The sequence below is a fragment of the Echiichthys vipera genome (assembly GCF_963691815.1).
Source record: "Echiichthys vipera genome assembly, chromosome: 8".
Lineage (NCBI taxonomy): Eukaryota > Metazoa > Chordata > Actinopteri > Perciformes > Trachinidae > Echiichthys > Echiichthys vipera.
In genome coordinates this window covers 3,101,185-3,116,348 of record NC_139833.1, presented here as the reverse complement: position 1 = coordinate 3,116,348, position 15,164 = coordinate 3,101,185, and positions in this window count along the sequence as shown.

The following is a 15,164-nucleotide window of genomic DNA, read 5'->3' as shown; positions in this document are numbered from 1 at the left end:
ACACGCACACACACACACACTGACACACACGCAGACACACACACACACACACACACACACACACAGTCAAACACACACACACACACACACACACGGTCAAACACAGACACACGCGCACACAAGTGATGTCAGTGATGATTTTTCTGGTTATAATCATTTTTATAACCAACCTCTCACTGCACACACACACACACACACACACACACACACACACACACACACACACACACACACACACACACACTTCCCAGAACTGACAGAATCATTTGTATTATTAGCATTGGAGTCATTTTGTGACTCATGTGTGTTGTACACGGTTCACTCGTGATAGAGAGCTTTATAGAATATGCTTTTCTGCAGCTCTGAGAAAAGTCAATAATCCAGTGAAACACACAGCGGGAACATTATTATTATCGTGCACCGCTCTCTCGTTCTGTAACGCCACGAGTTATTAGTGGAACACAAAGTACAAATGCAACATAACATGGAGCACGGCGGCACAACTGATGGAGATGGAGATAAACAGCAGCCCTCTCAGGTGCAGGACAGCATTTCTGAGTAACTGTACAAAGACATTAACAAGAAAAAAGCCTGATCATGCGACGTGTTTGATTTCACCGTTACTTTGGCTTTCGCTGTTTACACAACGACGATTCAAGATAGACGAAAAAGCCTTTGTCATGTCCTGATGACGGAGTCTGGTTAGTTTTTCCTCGAGAATCACTTCCTGTTTAACAGGAAAAGCCTAACAAAATAAAATAAAATACAGTAAATGGTAAATGGACTTACTTACTTACTTATAAAGCGCCTTTCTAGCCTTCTGACTACTCAAGGCGCTTTCACAGTGTTTGTCACATTCACCCGTTCACACAGACATTCACACTGATGGCAGTGGACATCTACAGACCATCTAATCTGACCATTCACACCACATTCACAAACCCATGCGCAGCACGAGGAGCAATTCAGGATTCAGTGTCTTGCCCAAGGACACTTCGACATGTGGACCAGGGGAAGGTGGGGATCGAACTGCCAATCTCTCGAATGGAGGACGACTCTATCACTAAGCCACAGCCGCTTATATATATATATATATATATATAAACAGTGAGGCGTTCTTTGATTTAGTGTTTCAGACTTCAGTGAAGCTCTTGGAAGTACACAAAGGTTCCCACGATGTCTTCACAGCAGAAATAAACTGTGTAACTCAAGGAGATACGCTGTAGATGGAACACGGCTCGTCACTTCTTTTTTAAAGTTCTTGTTCTCCTTTGAAAATAAATGAATCATTCAAGTTTGTTTTTGTGCAGTTCATCATTTAAACAGTCAGTACGGAGCAGTACACACGCTTGTTCATGTTCTGCTGCATTAAAACAAACTGTTTCTTTCTGTCACTCGTTGGCTGAGCTGCCGTGCCAAACAAAAAATCTGCCGGTGCGAATCCTGACTGCCGATTTGGTGAGATCGACTGCTGCTCTGTGATCTGAATGTCATATCAGCTGTTAGAGGGGTGTGTGTGTGTGTGTGTGTGTGTGTGTGTGTGTGTGTGTGTGTGTGTGTGTGTGTGTGTGTGTGTGTGTGTGTGTGTGTGTGTGTGTGTGTGTGTGTGTGTGTGTGTGTGTGTGTGTGTGTGTGTGTGTGTGTGTGTGTGTGTGTGTGTGTGTGTGTGTGTGTGTGTGTGTGTGTGTGTGTGTCCTAATCTAAGACAATAGGAGTCGCAAAGTGACCAAAAATGGAGACACAGAACAACTACAAAGAGACATGAAACACTAAGAAACGACTATGGACGACCGAAAAATTACCAAAATGCCTCGTAAAACTAGATGCAAAACAACTAAAAAGACCCAGAATGACCAAAAGAGACACACAATTACTACAATGAGACGCAGAATGACTAAAAAAAGATGCAAAACCACCACAAAAAGATGCAAAATGACTAAAAATAGATTCAAAACCACCACAAAAAGATGCAAAATGACTAAAAATAGATACAAAAAGATGCAAAATGACTAAAAATAGATGCAAAACCACCACAAAAAGATGCAAAATGACTAAAAATAAATGCAAAACCACCACAAAAAGATGCAAAATGACTAAAAATAGATTCAAAACCACCACAAAAAGATGCAAAATGACTTAAAATAGATGCAAAACCACCACAAAAAGATGCAAAACCACCACAAAAAGATGCAAAATGTCTAAAAATAGATGCAAAACCAACACAAAAAGATGCAAAATGACTAAAAATAGATGCAAAACCACCACAAAAAGATGCAAAATGACTGAAAATAGATGCAAAACCAGCACAAAAAGATGCAAAATGACTAAAAATAGATGCAAAACCACCACAAAAAGATGCAAAATGACTAAAAATAGATGCAAAACCAGCACAAAAAGATGCAAAATGACTAAAAATAGATGCAAAACCACCACAAAAAGATGCAAAATGACTAAAAAAAGATGCAAAACAATCACAAAAAGATGCAAAATGGCTCAAATTACATGCAAAATGACCACAAGGTCCCAAAACAACCATCCAAAACAATAAAAACACTAAAAAGAAATGCAAAACAACTACAGAGAGAGTTGCATCCATTTAGCCTTGATTTAAAAAAACTGGTAGTTCACCAAACTGACAGAGACGTAGTGAAAAACAAGTCGTAAAAATGTAACAGTAACGATGTATTTAATGTATTTACAACGACGGCTTTGAAACACCCTTATCAGCGCAGTCATTAGCAATATCCTGAGCAGGCTGAGTGGAGAGAGACAGACCCGGAGCAGCATGAATGACTGCTGGGTAATGATTTCATTAGTGAGCGTCCCGACCAAAGACACAACCAACAACCCTTGGGCAACGTCTTAATCTATCCACCAGATGTATCCCTTTGTTTGCCCCTCGTTCAGACGGAGACTTGCTCCGTCCCATTGGCTGACCGAGGACTGTCCTGGCTATAAAGCTGCCACTATGGCACGATGGATGATGAGCGCTCACCACCCTGGCAGAGGCGGCCCGCCAGAGGCCTGCCAGTAATCACAGTAAATGGATGGTGGATGATTTCTGTGTTCCTGGTTCGAATCCCGGCTGGGGTCCTTCTGTGTGGAGTTTGCATGTTGTCCCCGTGTCTGCGTGGGTTTTCTCCAGGTTCTCCGGTTTCCTCCCACAGTCCAAAGACGTGCAGGTGTTGGGTTCATTGATGACTCTAAATCACCCGTAGGTGTGAATGGTTGTCTGTCTCTGTTCGTCTCTATGTGTCCTGTGATAGACTGGCGTCCTGTCCAGGGTGGACCCCGCGCCCCGCGACCCGACAGGGACAAGCGGTTGAAGATGAATAAATGAGGATCAGGAATACAGGAAGGGTGAAATGTAAAGCTCAGTGGATGTCAGGCTATCACAACCCAGCTCGTACCAACCATACTGCCGTTTTGTCAGGACCCTTTGGCGTTACCGCGGTGACGGTGGCTTTTTAAACACGGGTAACACGGTGATTATGTCGTAAACTCATTAAATATTAAACCGCGTGGTTAGTTTAAGGCAACTTCCCTTTCCCGGGCCACATTAACCAGCTCTAACTGGGGGATCCTGAGGCGTTCCCAGGCCAGTGTGGAGATCTAATCTCTCCACCTGGTCCTTGGTCTTCCCCGAGGCCTCCTCCCAGCTGGACGTGCCTGGAACACCTCCCTAGGGAGGCGCCCAGGGTTCATCCTTACTAGATGATCCTGAACCACCTCAACTGGCTCCTTTCAACGCAAAGGAGCAGCGGCTCTACTCCGAGTTCCTCACGGATGCTGAACTTCTCCCCCTCTCTCTAAGGGAGACTCCAGACCCCCTCCTGAGGAAACACATTTCACACGCTTGTACCCGCGACCTCTGTACCTCTGACCTCTGTACCTCTGTGTACTGTACATAACACTACTAATAAATAAGTCCCGTAGAGCTCAAGAACTCGCACTTGACACTTCGTTGGGTCCTCTGCAACACGCTCAAGAGTGAAGTCGAAAAAGTTCTGGAGAAACCTGAAGGACAGACGGAGCTCCTTCCATTTTAGTAACATAATAAAATCTTATGTTGTGCTTCAGTTATCGATCATTCAAATGACAGAACAAAGCCACGCTGTGAACTCTGCTTCCCCATCATTGATTTTCAGACACATCATCGAGAAATACAGTCCGCCTTATCTGTCCTGGTGTCGCGGTTTCATGTTTACCCGCTGCATATTAACCTCTGGCGACATCAGTCCAAACTGTGGCCATGACCTGTGCGACCCGGCCGGTCTCTGTGGGTCAGAACGGAGCCGTCCGAGCCTCCGAGCCGTCAGCCAGACGGATCAATGACAGGCCCGGGCCCTCATTGATCAGGGGACCGAGATAGCTTCATCACTCAACGAGGAGCCGCTGCAGATGCAATTCACGTGGAGGCTGTAAATAAAATGGCATCCACGGCCAACATACGTCTCCATAATGCTTAAATGTACAGCAAGTGAAGCTTTAAGTGCTCTAATTGATGACGAGTTGTGTGCGAGGGTGGTGTGTAAAGTTTTTCGATCAATACCAGGAACTGGATGGCTGTGAAAACCTAATTTCTCACCTCTTCACCCTCACCTACGTCTACTCATCGTCCTCGTATTCTCTCAAAGGAACATGCTGTTTCTTAAAAGCAAATCCATTTCTGCTCCACCACAAAAGAGCGAAGTGTGAGGGAAACAGCACGACACAAAGAGCCGGCACTAAAATATTGTGGTGTGAGGGTTGAGCTGATGGAGGATTAGATAAATCTGCTTATTTGCAGCTCGTCCTGTGCACCGCACAGTCCGTCAGGCTGCTCTCTGTTCGTTTGTGCTTTTTTTAACATGTGTTTTTGTGTGAATTCCTCGTTTTGTTTTGTGTTAATTAAGAAAGCGATGCACAGTTATTAGGGTATGTTCCACGTTTTTATTTTGTGTGTCTCATCTCATCTTCAGCCTCTTATCCGGGGTCGGGTCGTGGGGGCAGCAGCTTTAGCAGGGGACCTTTCCCGGGCCACATTAACCAGCTCTAACTGGGGGATCCTGAGGCGTTCCCAGGCCAGTGTGGAGATCTAATCTCTCCACCTGGTCCTGGGTCTTCCCCGAGGCCTCCTCCCAGCTGGACGTGCCTAGAACACCTCCCTAGGGAGGCGCCCAGGATTTTCTTGGACACTTTTCCGCCATTTTCCCGCTTTGCCCCCCCCCCCCCCTTTTGCACCCATACCTCTGGCTGGTTGACGTAAAACGTGTTCATCCAGTTATAGACAGATTGAGACAGGGGGCCCCTGGGCACAGAGAGACCCCCCCACTCTGTCCAGTTAGGAACAAGACCCCCAAATTCAAATAGTCTACTATCGACTGTTTTCTATGTGGTCATTTTGTTTCTCTTTGTAGTCATTTTACGTCCATTTCTAGTGTACTTTGTGATTATACTGTCTTTAGTATAGTATACTATATAGTATAATATATAATATAATATAGTATAGTATACTTTAGTCATTTTGCATCTGATTTTAGTCGTTTTGCATCTGTTTTTAGTCATTTTGCATCTGTTTGTAGTTGTTTTGCATCCGTTTTTAATAATTTTGCATCTGTTTTTAGTCTTTTTGCATCTGTTTTCAGTCATTTTGCATCTATTTTTAGTCATTTTGCATCTATTTTTAGTCATTTTGCATCAGTTTTTAGTCACTTTGCATCTGTTTGTAGTAATTTTGTATCTGTTTTTAGTCGTTTTGCATCTATTTTTAGTCATTTTGCATCAGTTTTTAGTCACTTTGCATCTGTTTGTAGTAATTTTGTATCTGTTTTTAGTCATTTTGCATCTGATTTCAGTCGTTTTGCATCTATTTTTAGTCATTTTGCATCTGTTTTTAGTCACTTTGCATCTGTTTGTAGTCATTTTGTATCTGTTTTTAGTCATTTTGCACCTGATTTCAGTCGTTTTGCATCTGTTTTTAGTCATTTTGCATCTGTTTTTAGTCGTTTTGCATCTATTTTTAGTCATTTGCATCTGATTTTAGTCATTTTGCACCTGATTTCAGTCGTTTTGCATCTGTTTTTAGTCATTTTGCATTATTTTTTAGTGGTGGTTTTGCATCTAGTTTCAGACATTTTATATCAAAATTTTAATTTTGCCTGTCTGCCGTCATATTGTGTGGTCGCTTCGTGTCTGTTTTCAGTCATTCGGCATCTCTTTGTGGTCGACTTTCATCCCTATGAAAACTTTTTGTCTCTTTGTGGTAATTTTGTTTATACTCTTGGTCGTTTAGCATCTCTTTGTGATCATTTTTCAGAAACATTTAATGCGCCATAGCCCCTGACCCTATGGGCCCCTGGGCCTGTGCCTGGTAGGCCTGTCCATCCATGCTTCCAGTGCCCAAGCCCGGGATTGTCACCACAGACATCAGGCACCGCAACTCTGGTATACTGCACAACGCAGAGAGCTTTCCCTGCTGGCTCAATCAGCGTTGTTTGAATGTAAAAGATGTTCATTCATATGAAAGCCTTTATTTTTGATGTAAGATTAGAAAACTGTTTTTGCAGAGGAGATTCTGAACGGTTTTGCACGAATGCCTCTGCCCTGCTGATGTGGGTGTCATATCAGAAAACACTTCTGATTCTAAAGGATGGTTATTTGAAGGACTTTGACATTGATATAAAGAAAATTGGATTTAATCTCAATTGCAAATTCATTTCATATGTATTACAGTTCTTGACGTGCGGAAATCACCAAATGCAGAGAGCAGAAGATGAAGTCAAGTGGGTGAAATACACACATATGTATTTTTATACATGTTTTCTTACAGTGAGACATGTTGACAGGTGGTTCTCTGATGCAGAAATGTTCTAAAACCTACATCATGTTTGAGATCTTGATAAACGTGGTAGTAAGTATCGCTCTAGTCTGTCATTTTTCAGTGTGAGCTTCGCTAAAGAGCCCGAGTGCAGGGCTGCGAATATAAAGACAGCTGTGGGGGGGGCAGGAAGCATGAGGGGATTGTGATGAAGACTATTAGGAGGAAAGAGGAGAACGGAGAACGGTGGCGTATTTATGTGTAATTGAAAGGAAAAGGAAAAGAAAAGGGAGGAGAGAGAGTCCAAGAAGAGGAGAAACAGCAGGAGGAGGAGAGAGCGACGGAGGGAGGGAGAGATGATGATTTGTGGTGCTCTCCAGTGTGCTAGCGTTACAGGAATGGCCCTCCAGGGCAGCATGAAAAGCCTCTTGATTGTTAGGAGTGGTAACTGGAGCCCCGAGCTCCCGGCCCCCATAGATTTATTTACATTTCAGCGCTTGGACCCCACTCAGAAAAAAATGATACGAGGCAGCCGGCATCAATATTTGTAGTAGTGATGATCCTCCTTTGCCCAACCCCCAGCTCTTTTGTTTCATGACCATGACTTAATGCTGCTGCTGGTGGTGATGCTGCTGCTGCTGCTGCTGCTACTGCTGCTGGTGGTGGTGGTGGTGGTGCTGCTGCTGCTGCTGCTGCTGGTGGTGATATTGCTGCTGCTGCTGCTGCTGCTGCTGCTGGTGATATTGCTGCTGCTGCTTCTGCTGATGATGATTATGATGATGATTATGATGATGATGATGATGATGATGATGATGATGATGATGATGATGATGATGATGGTGATGCTGCTGCTGCATGTTGCTGCTGCTGCTGGTGATGGTGGTGATGCTGCTGCTGGTGGTGATGCTGCATGTTGCTGCTGCTGCTGCTGCTGCTGGTGATGCTGCTGCTGGTGATGCTGCTGCTGGTGATGTTGTTGCTGTTGGTGATGCTGCTGGTGATGTTGCTGCTGCTGGTGATGTTGATGCTGCTGCTGCTAGTGATGCTGCTGCTGCTGCTGCTGCTGGTGATGCTGCTGCTGGTGATGCTGCTGCTGGTGATGTTGTTGCTGTTGGTGATGCTGCTGGTGATGTTGCTGCTGCTGGTGATGTTGATGCTGCTGCTGCTAGTGATGCTGCTGCTGCTGCTGTTGATGCTGCTGCTGCTGCTAGTGATGCTGCATGCTGCTGCTGCTGCTGGTGATGATGATGATGCTGCAGTAGCTCAGTCCATAGGTGACTTGTCTGGGAACCGGAGGGTCGCCCGTTCGAGTCCCTGTGTGGACCATGAATGGAACGTGGACTGGTGGCTGGAGAGGTGCCAGTTCATCTCCTGGGCTCTGCCGAGGTGCTGTTGAGCATGGCAACGAACCCCCAACTGCTCGAGGCGCTGGCCCCCTCGCTCTGACATCTCTCCATTAACTGCATGTATATAGGTCCTGTTTGTGCATGTGTGTGTATTTCAGGCCTGTGTGTGTAACATGAATAATAATAACAGAGTGAAAAAATCGAATTTCCTCATTGCGGGACTAATAAAGGAATTATTCTTCTGCTGCTGGTGGTGGTGATGCTGGTGATGCTGCTGCTGCTGCTGCTGGTGATGCTGCATACGGCTGATGCTGCTGCTGCTGGTGATGCTGCTGCCTGTTGCACTGGCCAGGCATTGGCACAATTGGTTTACTGCCCTTTTATCCAAAGTCTATATTGGGATAAGTCATTTGCAACAATGCCTGTAGAGATGTTTGAAATGGCTGAGAGTCTTTTTGTCTGTGATTAACTTTAACTCACACTTAATCAATTGCTATTTCATGAACATGATTGGATTATCCCGTCTGACTGAACACCAGGCAGCACTTCTCAGCAGTTTCACCACCGTGATTACTTTCAAGTCATTCCTAATGGAAAGGCTGTCACTTCACTTTGAAAGGCTGAAAGACGTGCGTGCGGACACCCCGCTGTGCACAATATCTGACAAAATGTGCAATCTGAAATTATAAATGCCCCTCGAGGTTTTAATGTCCGCCAACGATGCAATCATCACAAATCAGCCACTTTCTCTCACTCTTCACACTGAATCTCTCTCCAGTGTTTATTTTGTTTTGTTCAACCTGAGATGATTTAGCAACAAAACATGTTCAGTATCATCTGGATGATTTTCACTCCCGTTGCTTCTCTGCTTAGCAGCTACAGTAACTCTTAAGTGGGAAGAGATCAATCCTCACTCACTGAAAGTTTCCAGCCGGTCGGAGGAAACCGTCCACGCACAGTCTGACCTCTGAAACCTCAGGGTTCCTGCCTGAGCAGAGGTGGACAGTCGGACGTCGACTGAGCTCACAGTGAAAGCTAAGCCCGGAGAGTGATGACAGGGAAATACATGAGTTTCCATGTGATGCTCGAAAGCTTCCAACAAGGTTGAGAGTCTGCAGCCAGGCCTGCCGCTCTGTGGGCTTCAGTCTTTCGAGCTACATGCTAAAGCGACCGTGGCAACATGCTAACAATTTGCTGCTACCATGCTGACGTTAAGAGAGATGTAACGTCTCCCATGTTCACCGTCTAGTTTGTTAATTAACACAGAGTGACGCTGCTAAGAATCAGTTTTGCAAACATTTGATCATGAACCAGAGTTATGGACACATTTAAATGTTGACTTTCAGAGGGAACGTTTGTTTTGTTGGTCCTCTGGAAACCGTGGATGTGAGTTGAACATGTCATGGCAATCTATCAGCAGATAAGCAGTTGTTGAGATATTTCGGTTCAGACCAAAGCGGTGGACCGATTGGATCGCTGCTGTGACTAACAACAAGTCCCCTAACTGTTTGTTTTAATATAGACTGAATTATAGCACAGGTTTGAAATGAACAGCAGGTAAAAGTTGTATAGTTTTCTATAAATAAACAAAAGCAGAGAAGATATACTCTGTCAATTTAAAGGTCCCATATTATGGTCCTTTTCGGGTTGATACTGTATGTTCACATGCTTTAATCTGCAAAAATCACGTTATTTTTCTCATCCTGTTTTTTATGTGTAGGGTTACTTATGCTGCTGCAGAGGTTTGGTGTTACTTTAAACAGTATTACTGGTTTAAAAGACGTTTTAATGCGTTCACCGTAATGCCCCGAGCTAATGAGTGTTAGCCAGGTCCGGCTGTTAGCGAAAAGCACATTAATTTTCTTATCCTGTTTGTCTGAATCTAGCCGTGTTCACTCTCCCTCCAGAAAAACCCGAGCCTGCTCTGATTGGTCAGAGTTTCAGACTTTTCCGCATCTGCTCTCGGCTTCTCTGCACCATGACATAATTCTCGTACGAGGTTCTTACAAATATTTGTGCAAAACAGTACGAAGGGGGAGAAGTTCAGCATCCGTGAGGAACTCGGAGTAGAGCCGCTGCTCCTTTGCGTTGAAAGGAGCCAGTTGAGGTGGTTCAGGATCATCTGGTAAGGATGAACCCTGGGCGCCTCCCTAGGGAGGTGTTCCAGGCACGTCCAGCTGGGAGGAGGCCTCGGGGAAGACCCAGGACCAGGTGGAGAGATTAGATCCTGTGTGTCCTGTGTTTTGGGACCTGTTTACCCAACCCTCCTCTTTTCCAGGTGTTCTTCTTTGCTCCGGGTGTAATTTCTACAGGTCAGACTGGTATTTATTAAATCTAAACGTGAGGGTCAGAGCCAATAAATCACAGAACAAGAAGTCGCTCCGACCAGGAGGATAACAGGGTGATCTAAAAACAATAAAGTTAATCTTACTATGAAAAACAGGGAATACAGACACCTGAGCGAGGATGCTTGGATCTCCTGACATGAACAAGGCTGTGGAAACGAGCTGGAAACATTCGGCGTAACAGACGAAATACTCTGGCAACAAGACAGGGGAAGACACGGACTATATACACATGAAGGGAGGGGAAGACACGGACTATACACACGAGACAGGGGAAGACACAGACTATATACACATGAAGGGAGGGGAAGACACAGACTATATACACATGAAGGGAGGGGGGGACACGGACTATACACACATGAAGGGAGGGGAAGACACGGACTATATACACATGAAGGGAGGGGAAGACACGGACTATATACACATGAAGGGAGGGGAAGACACGGACTATATACACATGAAGGGAGGGGAAGACACGGACTATACACACATGAAGGGGGGGAAGACACGGACTATATACACATGAGGAAGAGGAAGACACAGACTATATACACATGAAGGGAGGGGAAGACACAGACTATATACACATGAAGGGAGGGGAAGACACGGACTATATACACATGAAGGGAGGGGAAGACACGGACTATATACACATGAAGGGAGGGGAAGACACGGACTATACACACATGAAGGGAGGGGGAAGACACGGACTATATACACATGAAGGGAGGGGAAGACACGGACTATACACACATGAAGGGAGGGGAAGACACGGACTATATACACATGAAGGGAGGGGAAGACACGGACTATATACACATGAAGGGAGGGGAAGACACGGACTATACACACATGAAGGGAGGGGAAGACACGGACTATATACACATGAAGGGAGGGGAAGACACGGACTATACACACATGAAGGGAGGGGAAGACACGGACTATACACACATGAAGGGAGGGGAAGACACGGACTATATACACATGAAGGGAGGGGAAGACACGGACTATATACACATGAAGGGAGGGGGAGACACGGACTATATACACATGAAGGGAGGGGAAGACACGGACTATATACACATGAAGGGAGGACACGGACTATATACACATGAAGGGAGGGGAAGACACAGACTATATACACATGAAGGGAGGGGAAGACACGGACTATATACACATGAAGGGAGGGGGAGACACGGACTATATACACATGAGGAAGAGGAAGACACGGACTATACACACATGAAGGGAGGGGAAGACACGGACTATACACACATGAAGGGAGGGGAAGACACGGACTATATACACATGAAGGGAGGGGAAGACACGGACTATATACACATGAAGGGAGGGGAAGACACAGACTATACACACATGAAGGGAGGGGAAGACACGGACTATATACACATGAGGAAGAGGAAGACACGGACTATATACACATGAAGGGAGGGGAAGACACAGACTATATACACATGAAGGGAGGGGAAGACACGGACTATATACACATGAAGGGGGGAAGACACAGACTATATACACATGAAGGGAGGGGAAGACACGGACTATATACACATGAAAGGAGGGGAAGACACAGACTATACACACATGAAGGGAGGGGAAGACACGGACTATATACACATGAGGAAGAGGAAGACACGGACTATACACACATGAATAAGGGGAAGACACGGACTTTATACACATGAAGGGGGGGGGGACCCTAACCCTAACCCTAACCCTATATACACATGTGGGGGGGGGAGACACAGGTGGAAACAATCATGGATCAGGGGAGGACGTCAGACCGGTGACACAAGAAGAAGGGCAAGCGACCTGGAACGAGAGGAGAGTTACTTTTCAAAATAAAACAGGAAATGCACAGGACAAGAACCCAAAGACAGGACAGACCTCACCGCGACATGACAGTGATGAAGTTTCTTAGGTACAGTTTTGAAGTGTGTGTGCTTAACTTGAGTTTTTCCATTTAATGCCCCTCCACTCACTACATTTAAGTGGGAAACATCATGTTCTTTACTCCACTAAATGTATGTGATGTCTATACTTACTTTACTGATTAAGATTTTACACCAAAAACCCAAAACTCATGATCAGTTTATTTAATAGGTTGAATTTTATACATTGACTGTCCAACAGTGTATAAAGTAGTTAAGATTACGTTCACCTGCAGCAGACGTTCACCTGCAGCAGACGTTATTGCCACTGTAATGATAATCCAATATAATAACATATACAACCACAACAGGATCCATTTGGATTTGGTTGATATTGCATCTGTGCTTTTTCTGTACTTGAGAACGATTGAATTGCAGGATTTCTTCTTGTAATAAGATTATTTTACATATATGTATTGATACTTGTTGTGGGAATTTTGGATATTTGTAATTCATAATCATAGTTTTGTCAGGTCAGACGCAGTTCAGTGTCTCCTCTGTCTCACCTTCTTAATGGATAATGTAAATAACTAACTTATGATGGTTTAATGGCATATTTGTGCATCTGTACCCTGTGTTGAGACCTTGTGATGAGAGAGGCTCAGAGTGTTCAGCATTGTAATGTCTGAGGCATGTTTTTGTTTGGTCTAAAGACGTCACCCAACCAAGGCTATTCTCGTCCTGTCCCTCTCCCTAAAAGACTGTGTGAGATTTGGTACGTGGTCATTCTCTGCTAGACTCTAACTTGTGAGGACGCAGGGGTGAACGTATTTTTGTCTGCAAAAGAAAAATGCTTTGGCAAAATAAACCACAGAGAAAAAGCTGATCCTGTTTGTTGATCTTTAGTGAAGAATCTATTTCCACAACATACTTTAACTTAAGTATTCTGCTCATGATGTAAGCCCCCCCTCCAGAAAAACCCTAGCCTGCTCTGATTGGTCAGCGTTTCGGACTTTTCTGCATCTGCTCTCGGCTTCTCTGCACCACGACATGATCCTCATCAGCTGTTTCATACGAGGCTCTTACAAATATTTGTGCATAACAGTTTGTACGAAATATGACGTTCTATTAAACGCTGTGAAATGGGTTCATATGATATCTAACGAAATATGACGGAAATGGATTCGTACGATACAAAATCTGACTTTCTATTGTTAAATGGTGACCAGTAGGTGGCCGTTACGCTCAGGCACCAAAATGACTTAATAGAGAAACGGTTGTGTTTTGGTGTAGTACGTCTGGGACACGAACCACGGCCCCCCCCGGGTGAAAGTCCTGTGTTTTGGGACCCGGCTGTCAGCACCTCTCCCAGATTTCTCCGTTAATAACTGTTACATGTAAAAACCTGTCTGATGCCTTATTTGATGTATATAATTGCCGAAAAAGACCAAATTTGATGTTATAATGGGAGATATTAATACAATAAAAGAAAAAAGAAGAAGCTTTTCCTCTCACTGAAAGATAATTCATGCTCAGGCTTCGTCCGCTCGTGTCTCGTCCTGAGCGATTTTGTGATATTTAAAACAGAAAAAAAGGCAGCAGCAGTTCTTCTGGACAGCCGGCACATATCCACATGCAGACAGCTCTCAGTCTTAAGTGGAGGAGCAGCAGCCTTTCTCCCATTTAGGATAGTGGGCTATTTAGCCTGACAGCCATTAAATATGAATTAAAAACCACACAGGCCTCTTTGCCTTCCAAAATGTCATTACATATCTTTATGGCGGCCGATTGTTGAATAAGCAGTTTGCAGGGCTCCCCTGGGGGCAAGGCTGGGGATGGGAGTGGAGTGAAGTGGATGGACGGACGGAGAGAGGGAGAGAGAGAGTAGGGGGAGGGAGAGGGAGGAAGAAATCGGGGTGGTCAGATGAGTGCTGGAGTGGGGAGATGGCAGGGTGGGATAGTGGGGACAGATGGGTGGAGGAGCGAGGAGGAATGAGAGGATGAGTGGCCGAACGAAAACAGAAGGGGGAGGCAGGGGTGGATGGCCACGTGCGGAGGGGAGGCATGGAGGATGGAGAGAGCAGCGGAGGAATAACGAACAGGCCGGTCTGCTGTAACGGATGAGGCCTAATAGCAGCTGAAATGGAATCTACATTACAGGTCCTAACTGAGTGCAGTACTTCAGGGGCCGGGTCCCCGAAAGAAGCAAATAATAGCGCTGGCTTGAAGTGGTGCTTCAGTTTCTCTCCAGCAGATGAGGGAGATGTGTAGGGGGGGGGGGGGGGGTAAATGAGAGTACTTCAGAGAGATAGTGGCCTTCTTAGTATTTTCAGGGTTGTTAAAAAATGTCTCAAAAGGTCAGCGTGTGCCCGGCGACTCATTTCAGCACACAGTGTTTGTGACGGGGCCAGGAAGCTCAAATCGCAGGCTGTAATTATCCGAGCTGCACCTCCAGATTGTGATGAAATAAAGACGTTACCGTGGGTCTTTTTGCATTCACTGATGTGCACAAGTGTATCCTGCAGAACAATGCTTCAGCTCGTCAAGAGGACCGTTGAATGAGAGAGACACATATGTATTTGTGATGTATTTTTTTAGGTTACATTATTATTTTTAGTCAAACACCTCCAGCCAGAGTGCACTTGTACAGAGGTGTATTGCTGTTTTCCCCCCTGTAATGTGGCGTAATTACGCTGCTGAACTTCTCATTGTATTTCATTAGTAATGGAAATTACTGCTCGACCTTCTTTCTTCATTTTCTTTTTTGTCGGAGGAGGGGAGG